The sequence below is a fragment of the Sus scrofa genome, chromosome 11, assembly GCF_054392235.1.
Source record: "Sus scrofa isolate SSC_HxYL_T2T_F1_AM1 chromosome 11, Sscrofa_HxYL_maternal_Yorkshire_Landrace_v2.0, whole genome shotgun sequence".
In the NCBI taxonomy this organism is placed as follows: Eukaryota; Metazoa; Chordata; class Mammalia; order Artiodactyla; family Suidae; genus Sus; species Sus scrofa.
This window is the reverse complement of record NC_139393.1, coordinates 22,975,243-22,997,958: the sequence shown is the minus strand read 5'-3', so window position 1 is coordinate 22,997,958 and position 22,716 is coordinate 22,975,243. Positions and strand designations below refer to the sequence as shown.

At 36.9% G+C, this 22,716-nt stretch overlaps 1 protein-coding gene across 17 annotated transcripts in view; it reads right to left on the bottom strand.

Moving 5' to 3' along the window:
* The window catches only part of TSC22D1 (TSC22 domain family member 1), a 115,608-nt gene that overhangs the window by 88,476 nt on the left and 4,416 nt on the right, over positions 1–22,716 (bottom strand). The window lies entirely within an intron of this gene.

Below are 22,716 nucleotides of genomic sequence, written 5' to 3'. Positions count from 1 at the left end.
AAAAAAATCTATTCAAAAGCTATAAACAAGGTAGGACTTTCCAAATTTCCCAGTTCTTCATTTCTTGAATACTAATCAGTACTTAACAATATATCTGGTTGAAAATACAGGCAAAAGGGGAGCATTCATTTTGGACCCGATAATACTCCTGGTAATTTAGGTTTACAAGCCCACTTCACTTTGAAAATGAAAAACAACTCCCAAGAAATTGTATCTTGCTCAGATTAATAATGGTCAAGCCTACAATTTTTCTAGTAGGAGCTCCAAACCTTTGATTTATTTAGCAGACTCCACAGAATATATAAATTAAAAATGCAAGAAAGTGAGATTTTTAAAAAAGCAAATTCTCTAGTTACAGGATAAATTAAATACACAAGTTGGCTGGAGAAACAGATCCACTTGAAAACTTTTCCCAAATCATATTATTTTGCCTGAAGTATACCTAAACTTGTGGATTCAACATATTCATCCTCAAAAACGAATTAACAAACAGATTTCCATAAATAGAAATTATTCCGAATCATTGAGGAAGGCTGTATCTCTTGCTCCGGGAGTTAATGACTGTGAATGCAATAATATATCACTTACAGAAAATGTAAAGGCAGCACTTTCACAAGCAGAATGAGATCCTTACTCAAACAAGAAAGAACAACCTTTTGCAAGACTACTACTGATGGAGACTCATAAGAATGACACAGTAGGACCTAACCTAATTCTATTTTAATAGACAGCACTCTTCTAGGTGATATTCAAAAGGAAAAAAGAAACCAGTTCATTGCAGGGTTTGCATTTCAACCACTAAAGAATAAATTTCAAAGCAAAGCTAACCCAATCAGCAATGCTGAAGTGCCACAAAGGAACTCAAACAAGGTGTCTATTAATCTACCATTTTAACACTTTGGATACCTAAAAGTCTGTACTGAAAATCTAGTTATATTCAAATAAGAAACAGTCTAAGTATTTTATAAATTCCACTGAGAAATTCTCCTGAAATGTGCAAACTAGACTATTTGTTCCCAATACTAAATGATTAAATGAGGATATACTGTTTATTAGTTTTAAGCATTTCTAATATTAACAAAAGAGGGAAAGCTACACTGAATCATTTTCAAGCAATGAAATAGAAGCTTATGCATTTTTAGAAAGATTGCGATTTCTATTCACTTGTGTTATGGGAGACCTAAGTCAAACTTACTAATTTAGAGATTTACATATTATTCCTAAGGCAAGACACCTGACTCTAACTGGGAGCCAAGTACTCTAATATCTTTTTCCTAGTCATCTGTTATCATTCACTCTTACTGTCTCTAAGGCACTTCTAAAAAGAAGAAGAATTTCTCACAAGTTCCACCAAGTGTCCAGACAGTTCCAGCTGGCATTAAGAAGAAAACAAAAGAACATCTTTAAGAGAAGCAGTCTTTGGATCTCCAGCCCCTAGACTGCACACTGAGTTAAATACATTCAGTAAATGTTTCACAAATAAATGAAGTCTCCTGGCCAAGAAACAAAACACAAGAAAAGGAGAATTTTTGCAAGTGGCTGATATCTAGAGTTTCTTACCCTAAATTAAATTAAAACTATTGAAAGTATTAGCTTGATGGAATCTCTTCTGGAGGGGTCATCAGCTTCTAGGATTTCTAAGTATGGTCAGCCCCAACGTCAAAGATAGTATCCTGAGATGATACAAATTTTAGCTAAACTACAACACCCATAACAGCCATCATAGATTTCCTAATGTTCTTTTCCAGCCGTAAAATTAGTAAGAAAACAAATGGATACTGCCAGAACATCCAATTTCAATTTTCCAATTTTAAAAAGTGAGACATCTTGCCAAAAAGCAAACAAAGGCCAGCTTCCTTAAAATTAGTTAGCTGTGGTACTGCACTGACTCTGGAGGAAAAGAAGGTTTTTATCTAAACTACAGCCCTGGATATACTGTTAAATGAGATATGCCTTATAAACACCAAAATAAGGAAGAAAGCTCACAACTTTAAGGAATGCATAATATGGAAAGCGATTACCTAAAGGAGAAGAAAGTTGTAATGAGAATGAAGAGCCCTAATTATTAGATTGCTTCAAGATATCAACATCTAACCAAATTCCAAGATTTATCAATAGTTTCTCTTCATCCTTTTGGAAAAGATACTATCTCAAAATGTTATAGGATTCAAGTTACTCCGCTAGGTTTAAATGCCAAGTATTCGTTAACAGATAGAAAAGAAGTAAACAGCTTAACCCAATTATGTCTTTATGTTCCACTGACTACACAATGAGGAAGTAAAACAGATTTCAGAAAAGAAGTGCACAATACATTTTTAAAGAAGTTAACATACTACAGAATAAAGGATAAAAGACAACCATAAAAATATATATTGACTATAAAAAAGTCAATTTTAGAGTCAAGCTGCCTCTAACAGGCAACTTCAGGGTCAAGACGAGTGAACACAAATATTTAGATTTACCATGACATTCTCTGAATGAAAAGAAAGAAAAGAAGAAGGCCTTAGTGAAAGTAATTTTAAAAAAACCTCTAAATCACCCCGGCAAATTCTTTTCATAATTAACCCAGCCCATTGCTTTTACCTCTCTAGCATCTTCTTCGCCTGTTTATTCTGCTAGTGTGAGATGTTTGGCTTTGTTCTTATAATTGAGGCCAGCATATATTAAAGTACAGACACCGTATGGGGTAGGGGGAGGATCAACTTTCTACCACATTTTTATGCCAGGATCTTGTGTTGTACTACACTTGCAATGAGTGCATTCAGTAAAAGATGAATACAAAAGACCACTAAAAAAATTTTCTTTTATGAACTAGGCTGCCTTTACATTAACTCCTTTGTGTTTATCGATACATGACAAAAAATATCATATCGACAACAAAAATATGTTAAAGAAGTAAATTTAAAAGGTTTTGATCAAGGAAGAATCACCGATGGATGTTAAAATTAATGGAAGTATGACGAGAAACAATATTTACATAGACTCAAAGTACCTCCCTGTAAGACATTTATATACAAAGGCAAAAAAGTAAATTAACACTGTAAGACCTGGCAGATACCTCCTTAACCAAATGATCTTGGATCACCAACAGTAGTGGGACAAATCGAAATCATGTACCTCCTGATAGAAAGTACTGAGAAGGACATAACATCACCTCATGGTATCTTTGCCAAAACTGTATAATTCTCAATCTGATCATGAGAAAAACCACAGACACACAAATTAAGGGATATTTTAACTAACTAGTACTTTTCAAAAGTGTCATGGTCCCAAAAGGCAAAGAAAGAATGAAGAACCATCCCAGATGGAAGGAAACTAAAGAAACATGACAATTAAGTACACTGTGAAATTCTCGATAGGATCCTGGACCAACAAAGGTCATTTAACAGACAATGGTCAAAATCCAAATACAGCTTACAGACGGGTTACTAGTAATATTAATTCTTGATTTCTACATTTGTTCTATGAACATTAGGAAAAGCTGGGTGAAGGTATATAGGAACTCTACATACTAATTTTTGTAACTTTTTGTTAAGTGTAAATTTACTTTAAAATAAAGTTGAAATATAAAGTTCGCTCCAATCTTTCTTTTAAAAAAGTAATCCTAATAGAAATGACATTATGTTTTGAAAGTAATCAGATGGGATAGTCTTGCTTATGCTTTTTAATTTCTTTGGTAAATAGTTCTCTATACAGAGAACTTTGATTCAGAAGTATGAGAGATCAAAAAAAAAAATCTCGCTACAAACAGAAAAGCTGAATTATGTTTACATTAAACTAGTGTGGAAATTACCTTTAGACTAAAGCAAGCATATAATAAAAGTGGATACAAAATAAAGTCTTCAAATTGAATTTTAATCCTGCATTATAAAAATAGAAAGAATAAAAATTTCTGCTCATTTTCTTTAAAAATCTCCATAAGAAATATAGTGCCATAAATATCCCTCCTACATTTTTGGTAAAAATCAAATTATAAAACTCCCAAATTATATACCTTCACTTATGAAAATCAGTTACAATAGTCACAACCTTTGTCTTTTTTTAACACTCATTGAGAGCTTAGAATATAGCAAGTAACGTATCATGCATTCTATATATACTGTCTCACTCAATCCTCACAATAACTCTATGACATATATAATATAATCACCACCATCTCACTGATAAGGAAAGCAAGACACAAAATACTAAACTTGCCTAAGATCACACACCTAGTAAGCTGTGAAGCAGGAAACTGAAAATCAGTTTGTCCCCAAGATGATTTTCAACTAATTCTATACTTTTCCAAATCATATTATTTTAACAAATGTTTTCTTTTAAAATACTTAGTATACGATCAAACACTTAAATAAATGTTCTAAGTAGAATTCTGAAATTCTGTCCTTCAATTTCATTTAAACATAGATGGGTTGATGAGTTATTTGCTTCGCCATTTCTATCAACCCAGGAAAGTTTGACAAGGCAAGAAAACTTAGAAATAAAGTTTAGCAAAACTCAGTATCAGCAACGCAATTAATCTAGGAACACATGTTTCTATGGAACCTGAAAAGCCTATACCTAGAAGTCTGTTGAAATGGTAATCAGAAACTCCTCTCACCTTTTAAGTACCTGAAAAAAGCAAGATGCAGAATTTTAATTTCTAGTTTACATGTCACAGGTATCTATTAACCTGTCTAACAAATACACAGGATAAAAAATTTCAGAGTTGAATGAATCTCAGTGTACTTTCAACATTATATCTACAAATCTAAGTCATTTCTATTATGAGCATGATTAAAATAATTACCTCGTAATAACAAGCTGTATTTTATTCTTTTTTTTTTTTCTTTCTTTTTAGGGCTGCACCCGTGGCATATGGAGGTTCCCAGGCTAGGGGTCCAGTCGGAGCTACAGCTACAGGCTTACACCACAGCCACGGGCTTACACCACAGCCACAGCCACAGCAACGTGGGGTTCGACCTACACTGCAGCTCAAGGCAGCGCCGGACCCTTAACCCATTGAGCGAGGCCAGGGATCAAAACCTGCATCCTCAGCTGATGCTAGTCAGACTCATTAACCACTGAGCCAGGACAGGAACTCCTGGATTTTATTTTCTGAATCAGAGTATAATTCTGCTACCCAGAGAACAGACTTTAGTGTGTTACAGAGTATATATTATGTTGTAGTTGTCGTAAGTTTCAAAATATTTTAAAAATTTACAGATAGCCTACAGTATATCTACTCAAATTCTTCTGTATATAAAGGCAAGATCAAAGAAAGGTCACTCCCTTCCCCACCCCAACTTGAGTCTAATAAAAAAATCAATATGCTCAAATCAATGAGTATGATATTAGAAGCACTCCACGCTTTATATAAGAACAGGTTGCTTTCAAATTCCTTATCAATAAAGTGGGGTAGGATTTTTAAAAGACAGGACAGATAACTAATTACAAATGACACCTTTAATCTATTCTATATAACTTGTCTGGACACTGAGCCTGCAGTGACAAAAAGAAAGCCCTAAGGCCAACACATCCATCAGTCTTAGAGAAAGGGTACCCTGAACTTTAGGGCCCACGTCAGCAAACCATCAGAAATTAAGAAAGGCTGCATTTGGCAAGGACTCCTCAGGCTGTTAATTTCTACATAGTAATGAGACTACAAACCAAAAAAATTACACTCAATTTAAATCCTCGAGAAAAAGCTTTAATCCTGGTATTAGCTTTCATCACCAATTCTACCTTCCAAACATTTTATGAATGAGATTTTTATAGTCACAAAACCGGTCTTGAAATATTGCCGAAAAGAAAATGGCGAAAAGGTATGAAGGGAAAAGAACATTACTGCCGTCAAACCAACAATTTAAGAAATACGATTTGACATGAGATGCGTGTGGCTTAGTTAACACTGTATGGGCGATCAATAAAATTGTAATGAGGTCCTTGAAAACGCCAATGCTCCTCAAGTTTTCAATTTAGCAAGTGAGAAAACAAATGCGGGTATATCTCCAGTACAAAATGAAACTTACGTACATTTTTTCACTCCCTAAATTTTACTCAGAATACCAGATTAGAGGACTTCTGAGTAGGAAAAACACTTCTTTCCATTCTTCTTTCAAATCCTGAATCAACTCTGATACTGCCAAATGCTTTAGAAATTCTGACTTCCTGCAGTTTCATGGCAATCTATCTTCAAAGGCATTCCCAAAAGAGCCAAAAATACCTTAGTCTACCAATATACTGTCAGGGACATCTCCAATAACCATTCTTTTCACCCTCCTGATAAATCTTTCAGACCTCAAAAGACTGTCAATTTTTCTCCTCGGAATCTGGCATCCCCTTTTGTACTCCTTTCTTATTCCACAGTGTAACTTAGGAAACAGATAAATGAGATGAGAATGTTCAACTGGCTCCTTTACTTTGGGAGCAATGTCAAGCTTTAACTCTAAAACATAAGAAAAACAGAAGTTAGTAAAAGGTTCTATCTGAACAGTAAGCAAAGCACAGAACAAACTCTGAAGTCCATCCCTAAGGTCTGCAAACCCTTCCCAGTGACAGAGCCAACTAAATGAGGCTGCGAATATGTCAGTGCTGTACTTCTCAAAATATGCTCTTCAACTTCTGCCAGATGGTTCGCTTGGTATATACTCTCACATGACAACAACTACACTTTTACTTCTAAAATAAATCAAATACTTACAGAAAATAGGATGGTAGAACATAAAGAAAAACTGTTACAGCAGAATAATAAATGTAGAAATGGACTCCAGTTGAAGGCTGCCATCACTTAACCAAATGACCTAGTATATTTCTCATACATGAAATGAAGCAGATCAACCTTTCCCAAAGTGTGTTCCAGAAAACACTGGGTCTATAGGACATCAACAGATGCTATATGGTCAAAAGAATTGGAGCCACTAAATAAAATGATCTCCCTTCTGCAGAATTCCTCAGTCTTTAATAAACTCAAATGCAATGTCAGTCTCCAAGATATATTCCAAGATACATAGGTATAGATATAGATATAAAATAAAAAGCATTCCCCAAAATTCCTGGGCTCTAGAACTAATTTTTTTTTTCACTTGGAAGAAATAATATTCCAAAAACACTAGTTTTGAAACATTTATACTAAGTTTCAAAATCTAGTGCAATGAGTCTTCAAAATGTAAAAGCCAGGTACTGGCTCATTACCTTATTAAAATAAACTGATTCCATTCATTCTAAGGAGATAAATCTTGAGACCCATATGGGACTCGGTATAGAACAGATGGTCTGCAGGGCATCATGCCTGTCTTAAACAATCTTCACAAAGAAAAAGTTTAGGAATCATTTGACTAGACTAATGGTTCCATTTCGGAGTATCAACAAACGGCTACATGACACTACATGCCTTCTACATATTTCCTGCCCCCATTAAGAAAAAAGAAAGTGTGCGTTGTAACAACTTTAATTTCCCTAACTTTCAGAATGCTGAAGCATTTCTCAAATAGTCAGACATAGTATTAGCACCCTGAGAGTTAGCCAAAGAATTAATCCCTGATGCTTCCATTACATGTAATAAATTCACTTTTCTCTTAGGCATCTAGAATGGTAATGCTAGAGATTCACTATGCTTAAGTAAACTGAGAGTAATCACTCTTTTCCTACAGGGATTAATTTTCTTAGGGAGCCCTAGGTGAGAAAGGCTACATCAAAAATGTTACAAAGGCACAGAATCCCTGGTTTTCAAGGCTAGAGTATGGAGAAAGTCTCACAACATGTAGGCAAGCTTTTAAAGTTAATTTACAGTACTTAAGAAAGGACTCATTCTTATTTGGCACAATAATAGCCAAATTACCATTTACACAACGAAGTACTGAGCTAGGTGTGTTACACACTTTATCTCTTTTAATCCTCCCAGCAACAGTGCAAGGGTAGCTATTACTCCTGTTTAACAGGTAAGGAAATTGGTCTGACAGGAACATTCACAAAGGTTATCCAGCGAAGAGGCAGCATAAACAAGATTGGATACCTGATCGGATGCCAAGGCTAATGCTCATTAAACTCTACCTCATTATGCTCCATGCTCATTAGTCTACGGTCTAGATTAATCGACTTTTGGAAATAAAAAAATTATCATGCACACCATACACAGAATAACGAAGTGTAACAATTTGGGATAATTCAGAACTTCTATCAAGATCTTGCAGATATTTCATCCGGGTACTAGACAACATTTTTGAAGACCAAAACCATGACGTTTTCCTTTGCATCCTTAGTACCTATGCTCAGTGTTAACATACTTAGCAAGCATTTAATAAATATCTCTAACATAAAGAAATGACCACAATACCAAGACAGAAGAGAAATACTGTCAAAAGCTTCTAGGCTAACAGACTACTGTTTTAACTAGATAATTCTTCCATAATACTTAATATAACTAGATTTACAGATGCAGGCAACAAAATTACTTAATAAATTATCCACTACCATCAGATCCTCCTCTTTCCCTTCCATTCCCTAAAGTAAAATGATCTTCTATTACCTTTCCATATCTCTGCTGCTTCCCCCCATTCGCCTCTTTTGGCATTTATAAGCTCAAATACAGCACAACTTGGTTTCTGTTAGGCCCATGTGTCCACTTGTTTCTGTTTCTACATATTGGATCAATTTCTTAATAAGCTAACTGAAGCTACTGGTGGAGCCTCATGGATTAAGAATCTGAATATAACTGGAAACATAACTAAACCTTTATATAAAGAAAAAACCCAAAGTGGGTCTCTTTCAGCCTGTCAATTTCACAAAGGTAACCTCACTTTTAAAACATTCTCTCTTCAAAGTGACTGCCTCATGGGTTGGGAAGAATGGCAAATTCAGGCTGTTAAAGGCATACCAGTAAGTCAAATGTCTAGAACTCTATAAGATGTGAAAATTACTGGCTTTCAACAGCTTTTGGCTATTTTATATTAGCAGAAAGTGAAATTATGGAGCGTGTCAATAAGATTTTATACTACATTACTATTAAACGATAAATTAGGCTATTATATCCTTTAAGTCTTTGCTGTTAACTGCAATTCAAAAAATTTCCAACTGCTTCTTTCATAGGTCCAATGTTGGTTTGTAAACAAATTAGGAAAAATATAATAAAAAAATGAAGGAAAGCAGCTTTACTATAAACTCTTTGTGTTAAAAGGATAACTAATGCAATTGTCTTACATTAAAAAAAATACACTCCCCCTTCCAGATTGATGAGCAAAAATAGGTAAATACCGTTTTCAACTTAATATAAAAATGTTCAAGTAAATTAGCATTTTCTTATTCCAAAGATTTGATAGAATTATTCGATGTGAATATAAGCTATAACTACATAAAATTAAGATCTGAGTCACAATGTGCTATTATGATTCAACTGATTAAAATGAGTGTTCTACTTTAAAAAGGACTGTGATATAATTTGATCACGTGAAACAAAAAAAAATACCCTAAATATCAACAATTTACATTTAAAGCTCACTGAGACCAATGGAAGGATACCAATCTGATTTACTGACATACTCAAGTCATAAAACTATCTCTTTATCAATTTATTATTCAGAAATTGGATTCCACTTAAGGAAATTTTCTAAATTAAAAGTTTCTTCTTTAGCAAAAACTTGGAAAATTTAATCATTTTGAGTAGAAAACGCTTTCAAATGTCTTAAGGAAAAAATAACTAAATTAAGACAGAAAGGATCGCCATTAGGAACATCAGTCTCCGTACCACTCTCTAACGAGGAACCCACGGGGTGTACAGGGCCAAAAGGACTCCATACTCCTAGGCTAAGAACTGCTCTTTTATTTTTATTTTTTGCTTCTCAGGGCCACACCTGCAGCATATGAGAGTTCCAAAGCTGCCAGCCTATGCCACAACCACAGTAATGCAGGTACCGAGGTCTGCAACCTACAGCAATGTCGGATCCTTAACCCACTGAATCAGGGATCAAACCTGCACCCTCATGGATACTAGTCAGGTTTTTAACCCACTGAGCCACAACAGGAGCTCCCAGGACCGCTTTCTTATAGTTGTTAGCTATTGCCTCTTGTACTTATCAGTGGACCATGGCAACCTCCAAAATGCTTAATTATAGTCATTCCTCAGCATTCCCTGGGAAATTGGTCCCAGGACCACTCACAGATACCAAATTTGCAGTAGTACTGTGGGCCCTCCTCATCCATGGGTTGCATATGAAAGCTCCTGGACCAGGGATCAAATTCCAGCCACAGCTGCGGCAACGCCAGATCCTTAACCCACAGCACCACAGCAGGAACTGCTGTTTTGTGTATCATTTTAAAGAAGCATGGACCTGAATAAATTCTTATTGGTATTAATTACTGAGCTCTGCATAAGTATAAAGAGATAGTATTTTTAACTGTATCTGTCTCCCTTGTATCATTTCACCATCCACAAATCACTATGCTACTTACTCCATGTTGCTTTTTTTCTCATTCTAAAATAAGACAAGTGCTTCATATTTTCGTAGCTTACAGGCTGGTAAGATTATTCTGTGATGGGTTTATAATGTGTTATAAATAAAAGCTGGACCTCTACAGGCAGAAATTACAGAGAATATTTTCAGTAGTAAAATTAAAAGTCCCTAATAGATACTAAGATTTAAGTAATATTAATGATTTGTATTTTTAGTGAAATTGCTGATGAATATGCCACCAGTGCAGCCAAAACAAACAAACAAATATATTAACTTTCAAAAGGTGAATATTTAAGACTGTACTATATTTCTTTGGGGTTTTCCTACCTTGCTGTAACTTGCTATTTCCCTGATGTCACCTTACCATGCTTCAGAATCCTTTTTCTTTGTTGAGAGAAATTGATACCACATCCCTTTGGGTGGAGACCTAGGAATGCTGAGGGGAGAGGAAGCCCTGCCTGGAGAACATGGGCAATGGAGTCTGGTTAGAACGCAGAGCAAGCACCTACCATTACTCACATGAAGAACCACTTCTAAGTATTTATATTTAGTTCACATTCACTTAGATTTCTTTGCACTACTAAATATATTTGGGACACATCTGCTTTGGATTATAGACACAGATAAATCCTACGAAAACAATGAAGTGCCAAAAATCCTACCTGAAGGTTATAACCACTTAGCCTTCAGACCTTTAAAACTGCAGCTATAGATGACAGCTTTTCTGGCAATTTTTTTTTTTTTTTTCTCTTTCAAAATGAGAACTGAAACATTGATTGCTTCGAGGGAGAAAAAGCTAGGAAAGTGAATACAAGATTTTTATACAAATTGAGAAATTTGCTAACCTAAGGATTCCTATGCCGAGTCATTTTACAATGGAAATCACTACTCTCACTAAATCTCTTTCTTTCATTCATTAACAAATAACAGAAAACCGTAATTTCCTAACTCATCCTTTGTGCTTCTAGGTATACCCCCACTCTAATCCAAACTACAGATGCCCGGGAGTTGTCTGGTGGCCTAGCAGTTAAGGATCCGGTGTTGTCATTGCTGTGGTTCTGGCTTGATACCTGGCCTGAGAACTTCAGCATGACACAGGTGCGGCCAAACAAAAACAAATTACAGATTCCTTTTATACTGATTTTGCTTGGTCCTCACTTAGTGCTAAGTGGTGAGCACAAAATCACTCCCCAGTCCCATCACTTCTTATCTTCTCCTTAGACAAACCTACACTATTGAAAGTCCAAATGCTGTCTTACGGAGGCCTGGAAAACTTCCTTAGTTCCTCCCATTAACATGCTCCTGCCTGAAACATTCTCCTTCAGTTCAAGACTTCTGAAAAGTCAGTTCAAAACACTGCTTTCCCTAACCTATCAAAGGTCAATTCTATCCCATCTGTGAACTCTCAATGCCATTTCCGACCTCTTTTTGGAGGCTAGCTCCAGTCTAGAAGGCCTCTTGGAGGGCCATGTCAGAGATTCACGCGGCCTCTCTGAACTTGTTCCTCTTCCTATGAGCCAGAGGTTGAATGTGACCAAGATTTCCAGCTCTAAATTGCTGACTCTGTTTGATTTCCTATTTCATGTTGTTTAAAACTGTTATTTAGCACTTCTAATTTCCCCATTCGCTGCTTGAGAACAAGAACCGTCTCAGATCACACCTTTGCCCACACTATTCCAAATACAATGATTTACACCTAAAACCTACTCCATAAATACACCTCCATCTGAGTGGCCAGGGAGGGGGAGACAGGAATTCAAGATAACAGGTACAGTAGCGTATCTGAGAAGAACTGAAGCTTACTCCTATCTATCAAAACAGTTAGGCAGTAATGGCAACAGGATGGCAAAGTATTTGGCAATAATTACATCCCTACCCTAAATGGTTGTTTGGGTTTTTTTTGGGGGGGGGGTGTTCCTGCCACAGGTCTGAACTCACTTATTCAACAAATTTCAGAACATACTATGAGTCAGGTTCTACTGCACGCAGGGGGAATATGGGCTAAAACAGATGGGTACTATCCTTGCTCTCCAGGAGCTTATCTTCTGGAGTTACAAGAACAAGAGTAGCATTCCCCACCCAAGCTTCCAACATCAAAACGAGAGTATCTGAGGATATCGTGAAGTAAGAAATATCTGCAGCTCCCAGGGCCCTCCAATGCATTCAAGCTGACGGAGGCAACAACAGTCGGAACCCCGTGATTCTGATCATAGGCTACAGAGAGAGCAGAGCACAGACGTCACTAAGAGCACAAACTCCAGGCCCAGACAGCCTGGGTTTAAATCCCGGCTTCCATGTACTAGCTGTGACCTTGAACAGGTTACTGAATCATTCTACTCCTCAATCTCCTGACCTGCGAAATAGGAATAATAATGGTACTCACTCCTCAGAAGGTTGTTCTGAGAATTAAATAAATTGATACATGTTAAGGTGCTGAGAACTTGCATATAACAAGTACTGTAATTTTCAACTACTCCTACAACTATTACTACTACTATTAATACCAAGCTAGTGTAGAGTCTGTCCATGAACAAGCTAAAAACAGTATGTAATACGTACTAGGAGCTCAATATTTACTGACTGAACAAATGAACCCAAGGCTCAGTTTCTTCCTCTATGAAAACTGAACAAGGAGCTCCCGTAGTGGCGAGGCAGAAACGAATCCGACTAGGAACCATGAGGTTGCAGGCTTGATCCCTGGCTTTGCTCAGTGGGTTAAGAATCCGGCGTTGCCGTGAGCTGCGGTGTAGGCATACATGGCTCGGATCCTGCATTTGCTGTGGCTGTGGTGTAGGCCGGCAGCTGTAGCTCCGATTAGACCCCTAGCCTGGGAACCTCCATATGCTTCAGGTGCGGCCCTAAATGGACAAAAAACAAGCAAACAAAAAAACTGAACAAAAGCATTCCATCAACTTTAACATTGCTATGATTCAAGAAGACAACCCATTTCAAATCATTTTGTTAAAACCTCCCCCCCACATCATCCAAGAGTAAGGTTTTCTTACTATCACCACTAGATATATATCACAGCCATGTAACAGCAAAAAATGTAATGCTAGACATTATTTCAATTGTATGTTGACATGTTCCTAACTAGTCAATATGCTGTTTGCTGCCATGTGAGGACCATACACTCAGAAAGCCTAATAACCCAAAGAAACTAGATCACGAGGTGAGCTGGGAGAGAATGAAGTCTCATCAACAACAAGCAAGTTTATAATCAATCCATCTGTCTACAATTTACTCAAAAACAGAATACCTAGGCATGTGCACAGGGTATCAGGACAGGTACACGGGGTATCCTCGACCTGAGTAGTGAACTCGTTAAAAAAAATCATCCAGGATGCCTGGGAAAATAAGGGGCAATTTCATCAGTCTTATCCACATGAAGCCCAAGCGTGCCCTCTATGGCTTAGTGGATGAGAAAAGGCAGTATCATTCACTACCACCTAAAGTTAGTCCTTAATAAAATCAAGGCACAGTAAATCTCCCCAGTCAACACAAACATGTTTTTGAGCCAGGCCGTCAGGTTTAACATGGGTATGGCCACAAAAAGAATATGAAAACCTTTACAGACTCTCAGCACTAGCCTCTGACGATCACTACACTACAGTGTCAGACTCTCTATTTTCCCTTCTGTGTTCAGTTACCCCCACCTTAAAAGTAAAGGCCTCATCTCTTAGTATTTTACTCCCACTTAATACGCATGCATTTATTGCTAATTCTAATCACTGCCAACTCTTTTTCATGGTTCTCTTCCCAGTATAGAACCTGTTACTTACTAGGTTCCTAACAATTTAACTACCCCAAGTAAAACTGGTCAGTTAGGAATTTTAAACAAGTGACTCAATGCTTACTAAATTAACAAAGAAAACTTTGTTAACACAAATAAGTGGCATTTTGCAAGTTAAATGCTTACATTTTACTTTTTTAATGCTTATATTTTAAACAGCTGAAACTGCACCAAAGGATTTCCAACATAACACAGAGATATTTGAGAATCATTATATGCTAAATAGCTGAACCAGTCCAAAGGAGATAAAGAAGAACACTGACATCCTAATTTAAGAAAAAATGGAGTTCATTCACGTTGGAGAACTTTTACTGTCATAAACATGTGTAAATACAAAATAAACATAAAACAAAATGTGTGTTAAAAGCAGCAACTAAACATTACTTCTTTTGCTCATAAACACAGCAAAGAGTAATTAATTCTCAGTCATCCCTATTAAAGGAGAAAATAGTGTTAACTCAGGATCTATAAAGAACTTATTTACCTTTCAAATACATCATACAAAAAAAATACATCATAAATAGTGTTTTGAAAAAGCTGTCCCTCTACCAACATCAAAAAAAAATTTTTTTTAACTTATTCATTCAACAGATTTTTTTACTGAGTACCTACAGTCTGTTAGCACTGAAATATACTTTGGATACATACATCATCTGCTCATGGAGTTTAAAATCATCAAACAGATAATCACAAAAAAAAGGATCCCATTACAAACTGTGATGAGCACTCTAAAAGAAGAAGGTGATCTTAAGCAGCATTAACAAAGAACCTCAGTGTAGACTGGCAGGTCGGAGAGGGCCTCTCAAAGTGACAGTGAGGTTCTGAGGAGGAACGGGGGCAGGGGAACCAGGGGATGAACAGGCTAAAGGACAGCAGGTGCCAAAGCCTGGAGGAGAGCAGAATGGATAGCAGCCTGAGGAAGTGAGAGGAGGCAGATGGAACCCAGACAGTGAGGGGGAAAGTGGCAGCGGAGACTAGAAGTAAGCAAAAGCGAAATGTATGTAACCTTAAAAGAAATGGGAAGTCTTCAGGGGTTTGGGGCAAGTGAGTGACCTGAACAAATTTCCATTTTAAGAATATCATTCCAAGTACAGAACAGAAAATCAGAGAAAGGCAAGAATGTACAGAGGAAGCTGGTAAGGAAGCCACTGCACTTTATAAAGGAAGAATTGGCTGTGTTTATCTTAGACTAGAGTTGTGGCAACAGAGAGAGGGAAAGAAAAGATACAATTCAGATATATTTGAAAGGAAATGGTCAGGGTGTAGAAGATGAGGAGGAAAAAAAGGAGCTAGTAAGAATGACACCGGTTTCTAAAGCGAAGAACTAGAGCAAGAAATAACACTTATTCAAATGCCGATGACTGAAAGAGGAAGAACTCTGCGGGGTTAGGTAGTGCAGAGGTTAAGTTTGTGATGTGCTGAGACGGGGAGGCCAGGGTCACAGGAAGGCAGAGGGCTGCAGCAGCCCAGAGCCAAGAAGTGGGGGCCAGCGACAGGCACTGAGGAGCTGAGAGCACGCAGACCGTACTTAGAGCCATGCCACAGCCTGACCCAAGGCAAGGGCTGGAGGTGGGGAGAGGACTCAAATCCAAACCCCGCACTGAGAGGCTGACAGAGGAGGTGAACGAAGGAGCCATGCGAGGAGGCTGAAAGGTCAAGTAAGCCTTTCAGGTCAAGCAGGCTGGTAAGGAAGACGCAGCAGAAGGGTGGGGGAAAGGGCGATTGGAACATAAGTGAGACTAGGAAACAAGTCAAGCTGGAATATAAAACGCATTACAGGCCGTTCTTTTGAAATAATATAAACATCCTTTACCATTTTTTCACCTCATGTAATTTCTTTGAATGAGCCCTTAAAGCATATTCTTACCATGACATAGTCAACCCCTAACAACATGGTGATGCAGCCAAAACCGACCACGGGGGTTCTGATATTGCTGCACCAAAGCAGGTCATGCCTTGCCTGGTTTCACACTTTTTAATGAAAACTTTCTAAACGAGAAATAAAGTCTACATGGTTTGCAACTGTCAAGCCAATGTTACAAAGACTGGATTTAAAGTACTAGAAAATGTAAATGGTTTTGCCAAAAAGATCATTTTCATACAACTGTCTCCCCAAAATGTTACAATTAATTCATTTACCACATGTCTACCACATTCCAGGTACACCACTGCGATGACTTTACCCACTTTTTTCTCACCAAGGGTTGGGAAGTCAATGTTGGTATATTCTATGGAATCCCGTCATTTCTACTAATACACAAATCAACAAAGCCTGCCTTTTTTTTTCTGGTATTCAGTCACTCTAATACTATTGGTGGGCATCAGCCTTACCTCGTGTTGGCTTTGTAAGTAGTAGAAACGGCAGTAGATTTTTAACCGGAAAATGGCTTTGAATCCTAGCTCTCCTTTATTGTTAGGTATGCAACCTTACACAACTCACTTGGCCTCTCCAATAAACTAAGCATCAGTTTATTCACAAGTAGATTAGAAAAAAAAACTTACATCATAAGGTCGCTGAGTGGTTAAATGTGATAATAAATATCAACCCGAATCTAATCCCAACATTTCTAATCACTCCTGTGAATTGAAATACTGAGTTATATGCCATTCTTATTTCTGCTGGATATGAGCCAAGAAATTCCACTCAAAATTTATGTACTAATTATAGATCAAATCTTGAGGCATGAATTGTTAAAATTAGCACCATTCTTTACATGTAACAGTGCAGTACTCTACAGCTGAAACAGGTGTGTAAGGTTAAACACACACGTCTATTTTATACTCCTTTCATAAAAACTCCACTGAAATGACAGGAAAGGAATTTTTTAAGATATTAAAACGTAAGCCCAAACATTGAGAGGGCGGGTGAGAAGACAATAGCAACAAAGATTTGGAAGCTGGAAAGCAGATGGTTGAGTGACAAATGACTTAGCAAACACTAGGAAATCAAATCTTTAGCAAACAGTGGGGAAAGCCAAGAACAAACCCAATTTAAACTGTAAAATCCCCAAAAGACTCAGGAATTGGCAGTACCACATACATCTGAAGTGGGATGTGGGGGAGAGGAAGTGCTAAAATAAGGAAGATTGTTTCAAAGTCTGTTGAAGTAATCAACCCCAGAGTCCCAACCACCCCTCCCCAAGCCCAACAAAACAGCTGAAAATGTACTGTCTGATGAATATAAAACACAAGATTCCAGGACTGAGGAAAGAGGGCACAGCAGTATGCAGGAGAATATACTGAAAACACGCTGCCTGAGTGAAGAAACATATACGGGGATACCCCGCCAGGTTACTTACCATCAAGGAAAGCTAACAAGACTCTGAGAATTTCTAATCAGCATTTTACTCTCCTCCACTCACACACCAAACCATCTAAGAAAGGTTATAATATGACTGATAAAGACCAATAAATAAAAAGGAATAAAGTAAAAACTGGAGGACACAGATCAGAGGGAGAAGAAACTTTAAAAATCTAACATGTATGTATCAAGACAGCTAAGAGGAAGTACTATTGTTATGAGAACAGGACAGATACCATTAACAAGGACAAAGACGAAACAAAAGCTCTTGGAAATTAAATGTAATTACAGATGAAAACTCAACAGAAGTAGAGAAAAAAGAAAAAGAGATGGAAAAGAGGAAAGGAAACTACAAGACTGGTCAAGAAGGTCCATTATCCCAATAAAAGGAGTTTGACAAAGAAAGAGAGAACCTGGAAGGAAATAATCAACAACATCACTCAAGAAAAAGTCCCAGAATTGAAAGATATTTCCAAATTGAAAAGGCACACCAAGTACCAACACCTTGGAAGAGAAGAAACCCACAGAAGGGCTCATCACTGTAAAGTTGCAGAAAACTAAAAACTAAAATTTTAGATTTAATGAATGAGAGAGAGGAGAGCATAAGCAAGAGTAAAGGGGAAAAAAGAAAAACAAAACACATACACATGGGTCACATGTAATATATAAAGAATCAGAATGACTTCAGACTTCTCAAAAGCAATATGGATGCTAGAAAGCAATGGAGCAAAATTATAAAATATAATTTTCAATCCGATATTCTTCACCTAACATCAAGTAAATCAAGAATGAACATGACAGGGGCCACTAGAAAATGGAGATCCAACCTCAAAAGAGAGTGAAAGGAATCCCACAATATTAAGAGTTGCATACCAAGTCCAGGAGGCAATCAGTCCAGAATGGAGGTCAGAGAAATGTGAGAGAGGCTTCCAGGAAGGTAAAATTGATCACAACACCTACTATGCCTGACCATCTCAAGAGACATATGATGAAAAGTTGAATTCGTATTACCACAGAGAAAATTAGGTGGGCGGGGGTGAGCAGGGCCGTGATGAAGACACTCAACTCCCAGCCAGACCATCCTATGGTAGAGCCAAGAGTCAACAAGTCACAAGGAGAACTTCTCCACAGCTCTTCAGTCTCCTACACTTAGGTACACCCAGAAGACCAAGAATCACCAGACACTGGAGAAAAAGCTCTATCACAAAAGGTAAAACCCCAAACACACAAAAACGGAGAGAAAGGCAACTTAGAGGAAACATACTATGATAACAGATGAAAACTTTTGGGGCGGTACGGTGCCAGAAGAGAGGGCATTAACATTTCTGTATGCTACACAGTACACACACACACACACACGTATATGATATATACTGGATGGCTGGGATGGGAGGGGGGAGGAGTGCAGGACACTGGACAGGACAGGAAAGCTAACCATGTTTTACAAGAACAATGAATAATCAAGTGATGCAATCCTAACTATGAAGAGGAAAGGGGACCAGAAGGAAGGGAGACCTGCCGAGTAGGTGCTGACAAAGCTAAATCTTCATCTTCTATCCCGGAAGTTAATAAAGCCAAAGCAAACGTAAGGAGTATTTTATTTAACACACACATATATGAGTTAGACATGGTTCTAAGGGCTTTCCAAAGAATTCCAAAGAATTACTGTAACCCTATGAGGTAGGTATTGTTATCCCCACTTTTTAAAATAAGCAAACTGAGGCCCAGAGAGGTTAAGCGGTCGAAAAAGACAAGTAAATGACAGAAGGTGGATGAGAACTGAGCCCTCTGATTCCAGAGGCCACGCTCCTAACCCCTTGGCTGTGATGCGAATCTAGTAGCAGCAGCACAAGCAGTTATTTAGACGAGGAGGTAAACGTCACGATCATCACCTAAAAGAGGTGAAAGTGACGGCTTCTGGGAAAGGGAAAACAAAAATGAAGCACATTTTGATAACCATGTAAACTACTTGGCTCTTTAAACTGTGCAGGTACAACCTAAATAAAAATTAAAACTTAAACAGTTTAGGATTTTACAGTTAAGGTATTTTATCTGATGCCCCCACCCTAAGAGTCAGGGAAAATTAATGATGCTACTCCTCTTTGATAAGAAAACTCATTCCTCTTTAATAAATATCTGACGGCCTACTCAAATCAGGTAGGTGTGAGAATGTTAGAATATTAACATTAACAAGGTAGGTGTAAGGTGTTAAGAATATTATTTCAAAAGATGACCAAAGAATACCAGGCACTATATTTAGAAGATATCAATTCACCTCAAAGGATGAGAAGCTAAAAGAGGTATAAAAAGCAAGTCTTTTTATTCATTTCTTTTCAATTTGTTGCATTAAATTATATGATTCTGTACCTTAAACTGTGGTGCTTAAGGTGAGAGACAACATAAATTTTAAATGACAAAAAAGAAAAAATATTTAGTTCTTGCCCTTGACAAACTCACAAGTCTTATGGGGACAATGGGTGCACATAATTCTAATTGAATGTGTGCAGTGCTTTCAATATCGAAAACAACATGCCCTGGTGAAGAGGATGCTGAGTCTTGAAGGATGAATAGAAGTTTGACCAATTTCACACAAGAGGCTGTATTAAGAATTACAAAACACTCAAGACTATATATCAAATACCTTTATCTTAACCAAGGCACAAAAACATAAAAATAAGTTCACATTAAAGGCTAAAATAGGACACAGATTTTTTTAACAAGAATATTTTTAAAAAACAAAATATATAATCTTAATGCCCAGTCTATGTTTCTAATTTTTATAGTCTCTCTCAGTGGCCAACTGAAAGCATCTTCCACATGTATAATGGGCATTTTAAAATGGAAGGTGTTAGAGACTTATTTCAAGGGATGACCAAATAACCAATCTTCATCTGTCCTATCACCCAAAAGTTTTACTGTTAACTAACGTGTTTTCTAAGTCATAATGTTGACATTACAATGTACGAATAGGTGCCCAAGCCCAGAAGATGCAAGTGACACAGAAACTAATGTGGAAAGAAAAAGCAAAAAGAATTTTTTTAATCACGGTCACTTTTTTCTCTTGTAGATATTCTCAAATTCCCTTCCAAGAACAAATTTAAATGAAACACTTCTTTCTCCCAACTACAGTGATAAAAGAAATAATCTGCGGTAAAAACACAATAAAGAAAATATTAAATCAATTTACTCTACCTGACCTTTACAGGTATTTTAAGGGTGAATCATTTTGATTTTTCAGGATTTAAAGGTCATCTCTGAAAAAAAATTTCTCATCTTGATGATTTAACTTTGATGTTAACAAAGGCTCAAATATGCAGTTAATTCAAAACAGGTACAGTCAACTCAAGTTACGCTACACCGGTATTTAGTCCTATTTCTCAGTATTTTTGTCCTTCTAGTTTCAAATCTTTCTACATAATCTGCCCCTAATTAAACTTCATCTCGGTTGCTATATGCAAAATTAATTTTGTACTAATATTTTAAACTGGGACTCTAGCTCTACAGTTAAAAACCTAGTTGTTAAGTAGCAACATCTGACTTTAATTGTCTGGAACAGCCAAGTGTGGAAAGCTCTAACGTGCCCTACCAGCAGGAGGGGGAAGAAAAGGGGAAAGTCATGCCAAGAGACCACAAATGGTAATTAGCAAAAACCATGGAAGGTTTGAATTCAAAATATGTGGTTTTCATTTGTGTATCTCACCCATTTTTTATTTCTCTCAATTGAGCATCCATATGCTATATACCCATTTTTACAGGGGATTTGCTGAGATCACACCCTTTAGATTTGGCAAACATTAATATCTGGGCTAAGTAATTCTTTAAAATTGCCCATATCAGCACAATCTGATAAATTTAAAGGTTTAACAAAAATCATAATAGGACTAAAGGAAACCTCCTCTTAGAAGAGCATTTTCTTCTAAAGTACAGTTTTGCACACATGATACAGAAAACAGCTGGGCAACAAGATTTTAATTTTATGACTATTTGAAAAACAATAAAAATCTTGAAAGACAGGATTTTAAATTATTTCAATTAATCATGACTTTACATCTTTCAAGAAACTAAAAAAGAAAAATCATGAAAACCTCCCTGAGACATTTGGTCTCTGTTTTTCTAAAACTGCAACTCTTTTGAAATATGCCCAATTTTTCCAAAATGAAAACCTCAAATACCCATTTAGAATGTAAATGTTCCAACTGGTTTCATAAAAGTTCAATCCCCAAAATCTTCGACTCATACTAAAATAATTAAGTATCTTTCAAGCTTATTCAAAGTTCCAGAGTGAAAATGAACAGCCTTTGTCGTAACTCCTATATTATTTTGATCAAGGTTAGTCACAGACTGGCAAATGTGTGAAAAGAGCATTCCTTTTAAAAATCAACTTAGTTTAAAGCCACGTAGTATCAAGAGAGAGGTCAACTTTTCTAACTAGCCAGCTTCAAAGACATAATTTGTTTCAGTAAGCGTACATACCTCATTATTTCCAATCCAATTAAGAAAGCACTGCTTAATAATGTATTTTAGACTTTCTACCTATTTCTTGGGTAAGGGAAAAGGGGAACAGGTGGAGTAGATGAGCAGGAGAACAAAGTCAGTTTCATGCCCATAAATTCAAACCTCCAAGACTTTCTCTTCTTTGACTCTTTAAAATGGCTACCACCTTGATCCACTATGCAAAAGGAAAAATGTACCGCATACTACTACCAAAGATAAACCTGTGTGTTTTTGTTTTGTTTTGTTTTTTCTTTGACAGTGGATGCCCTCCTCTCCCACAAAACACGTTTTAAGATTTCCCATTTCTTTACTGTTCAGGAAAAAGGACCATTAAATAAGTAGGCAAAAGTTGGTCAATTACAGTTTGAGGGCAACCTATATAACTCAGCTTAGGTCATCTTTCCTATAATATCTGAGTAGGAAAAGCAGGTAACATTATCTTTCACAGACTAAGATCAAACACTGTAGAACTGAAAAGGATTGTTCAGTCCAGTGAAGGAGAAACAAACGTGGGAAAGCGCAAGTCCCCCCTGCCCCGCCAAGAGATGGTCATTAACAATTTTAGGAATTCAAAAGACTTAGATTAACTATTATACGGGTTAACAAAAATTAAGTTTCTGCTTATGGTTAATATTTCTAAAAGCCATTTTATACCAAACAAAACGACTTGGTGCTCCCAAACCTATGTGTAACACCCAAAAAAC